This window comes from Capsicum annuum, chromosome 3 (genome assembly GCF_002878395.1).
Source record: "Capsicum annuum cultivar UCD-10X-F1 chromosome 3, UCD10Xv1.1, whole genome shotgun sequence".
Taxonomy (NCBI): domain Eukaryota; kingdom Viridiplantae; phylum Streptophyta; class Magnoliopsida; order Solanales; family Solanaceae; genus Capsicum; species Capsicum annuum.
Window position 1 is genome coordinate 178,836,187 of NC_061113.1, and position 3,711 is coordinate 178,839,897.

The 3,711-nt window shown below is 37.3% G+C and overlaps 1 non-coding gene across 1 annotated transcript; it reads left to right on the plus strand.

Annotated features, from left to right (window-relative positions):
* Positions 1-3,392: 3,392 nt before the first annotated feature.
* Positions 3,393-3,499, plus strand: LOC124897460. The gene has a single exon (XR_007054178.1). It is a non-coding gene; the product is annotated as a small nucleolar RNA R71 (small nucleolar RNA).
* The last annotated feature ends 212 nt before the right edge of the window (positions 3,500-3,711 follow it).

Below are 3,711 nucleotides of genomic sequence, written 5' to 3' on the forward strand. Positions count from 1 at the left end.
TTACAACCCAAAAAAGACCTAGTTGATCCTTCACCAAAACATCTGACTATTAGTGGAGTAGAACACTAAGGGCAACCTTATGGTTAGTTCACTAGAATGTACGAAATTTTTTGGTTGAGAGTGAGCGATTTGATTTGATACTCCCCTATTGTTGCATAGTTACCACTATGAGTAAATATACGTAAGTTTCCTTGAGTGGGGATGCACGCGGATGAAAGCCAGATTACTTATTGTGTTTCCTTAATTGAGTTTGCCAACATGTTAGAAATTCATTATTCAAGAGAGAAGAATTTGTACTAAAATATTTCTTGAGCTCAACTGTTTTGACAAGATGATGTAAGAATTCGTTATTGCAAAGTGTAAGTGCTCATGGCCCTATAACTTTGAGGTTGTGATAAAAAAAATGAAGGAATTATGTTTTTGAATTCATGTGTTTGAGGACGAACAATGTTTTAAGCGTGGGGTGGTAACCTGGGGCATATTTATATGCTCAAAGTACCATTATGCACCCAGATTTGAACTTAGTTTAAGAACTTTTGTATGAATTCTTAAGTATAATTTAACTTTTATTCCGTCTTGTGCCTAATGGATATGATTAGTACTTTGAGGTGCTAAATCATGAAGAATTGTACATAATTAGATACAACGAGGATATGAAAGTAGTGAAGGAATGTAAAAGACTGAAATTAAGCTGGAAAAGGGAAGCTGAGAAGAAGAAATCCTCATTTGAAGACACTCTACGTCGCGATGAGCAATAAAATAGCAATGGTCGAATTCCAGTGAAGGTTCGCGAAACCCCCGCGTCGCAGAGAAAGTTAGTTTATCAGATTTGGTGACCTGAAGGTTTAGCGCGTCACAGAGGATGATCATTTCATAATTATCCCAATCCAGTGGCTCACCGCGATAGTGGCGTGTCGCGATGAGGGTTCATTTTACAATTATTGGGGAATACTTGAGCTCCGCGATTTCCCAAATTTTAATGGAAAATAGCAATCTTAGTCATGGCGCGACGCACTGGGTGGACAAATCGGAAATATTTTAAATATTTTTGTCCCAACTATAAAAAGAAAAATTCAAGATAATATGGGGGACTTTTGTCAAGGAGAGCAGTGGCGGAAAAATAGAAATTTCTCTCTTTTAGGGTTCATAAATATTTTTTTGAATTTCTTTATTTCAAGGATTGATTTGGGTATGATTTGTTACTTATTTTGGAAGGTTAATTCATACATGAGTAGCTAAACACCTCCTTTCTGGTGTTGAGGCTAAGAACATGAGTACTATTTAATATTCTTATTCATAGTTCCTTTTTGGATTATCATATGGGTTGTTCCTAATTTCTTGAGCTTACTATTTTAATGATTTGCCACCATTAGAATATATTTATATTTTTATGTGAATCCGGGAGGAGAATCATAGGATAGAACGAAGAAATTAGGGAGCAAGGTTCTTATTCTTTTATAAAATAAGGGATTTGAATTAGCATCTAGGATAGGGATATACCTAGACGCCTTGCTTGGTTCACTTGCAGGAAGACAACTTCATGAATCTAGAAGATTTATTGTAACTCTGCGGGAGTTGTAGTTACAACACTCATTAGATAGAAGATCTGAGGCGTGAGACTAAGACTGTGGCATAAACCTTGCGAACCATCAACCCGATAACCACTTAGACTGTGAATAGAATAGAGAATTGTATGATTGTTCAAAATACCTCAACCTTGGAATAGTCCTCATTATTGATTACAACCGTTGCTTACTTTGCTTTAGTCATCATAAATTATTTCTTGTTTAGTAATTTAAATTTTATTTACAAAAGCATATTAATCTTGATACAATCAAACACTTAATACTCAATTGTCTTGAACTAAAGATTGAATAAATTTCTAGTTTATTGATCCTCGAAGGAACGATATCTGATTGTCTAAGTCATTATATTACTTGGACGATCACATACACTTGCGTGAGCGTAGAGACGCAACATTACCTATTCATCTGCCTCAAAATCAAGAACAAAAAAGTTAGTAGGTATAATGAATTTACCAACCTTTATGAGGACGTCCTCTATTACACCTTCCAGATATGTTATAGATCCGTCTGCAAGCTGTATAACAACTGGTGTCAATTTAGGCTCTCCCAAGTCCAATGTTTTAAACAATGATAGGGGCATCAAATTTATGCTTTCCCCAAATCACTCAATGCATGGACTGATTTACTCCCAATTTGAATAGGGATAGCAAACTTCCCTTGATCTTTTAATTTCTTTGGAAATTTTTGTGTCATCACAACACTACACTCTTCAGTGAGTGTTATAGCTCCCACATCCTACAGTTTCACCTTATTTACCACCACATCCCTCGAGTACTTTGCATACTTGGGCATACTTTGCAAAACATCTAACAATGGTAAGTTAATATGAAGTTCTCTGAATGTGTCAAAGAACTTTCAAAATAATGCATCCTTCTTCGCTTTTATGTGCCTCTGAAAGAAGGGTAATGGCAGTGTCTCCTTCGTATCTGGTTCAACAACTTTTGGTTTCAAGTACTCAGACTTCCTTAAATTATCATCAACTTTTTTGGAAACTTGTTGGGTAACCACCTCAGCATCTACCTCATTTGTTTCCTTGGGAGGTTCTCCTTGAAGCTCTTTACCACTTCTAAAGGTGATTGTCATAACCTGTTTTGGAGTTTATGTGTCGGCTGGCAAACCACCTTGTGGTCTAGTACTCATTGCCTGTGATAATTGGCCTACTTGCAACTCTAAACTTCTTGTGGCCGCTTGCTGATTTTGTAATTCCGCCTTTTGACTTTTCAGATTCTCAACCAATTGTGCTTGACTAGCTAAGATTTATTTTAATATTTCTTCCATGTTGCTCGTTGACTGATTCGATTGGGCCTATGGATGTAGGACATTCCATGACTGATTTGGTGGCTGAGTTTGTCACTTTATGTTGTAGGCATTCCCATAATTTGGCCTTTGAGCATTACCTACTTACATCACAGATTCTGGATTTGAAGCATATATGACCACTGCATAACCACTAGTTCGGCATACCTCACACCAATATACAGCTTGTTAGATAGCATTGATTATGGCTGCAGGTTGTGTTGCTCCCAACTTCATGCTGCTGAACTGAGTATTGATCAAATTTTGTAATGCAGAAACCTATGCTGATAAGGCTGTGAATTGTTCTACCTCTAGTACAACCGTAATTATTTTGTGGCACTTCTAGAATTTGAATGCCATTCTGAATTTCCTTGCGCTATGCGGTTTAACAATGTGTACAGCTCATCATAAGTTAGCTCCAATGCTTGACCACTTGCGGCTGAATCTAGCAAAATCTTCATATTGTGATCAAGAGCTTCAACAAAAGTATGAGAAAGTACCTCATTCGACAGTTGGTGATGTGGACAATCCCGAAGAAGATCCTTGAAGCATTCCCAAGCATGATAAAGATTTTTGTCTGGCTTTTGCTTGAAACTTTTTATCTCACTGCGAAGTCTCGCAGTCTTGCCAGAAGGGAAAATCTGATGAGGAATTTTCTGACTAAGCCATCCCATGATGTGATTGAATTGAATGGATCCGCATTCAACCACCTTTTTGCCTCCCCTAACAATGAATGGGGAAAAAGTGTCAGACTCACATAATCTGTACTCACTCCAGTCGAAATGAATGTGTCGGTAAGCTCAATGAAATTCTGCAAGTGGACTTGTGG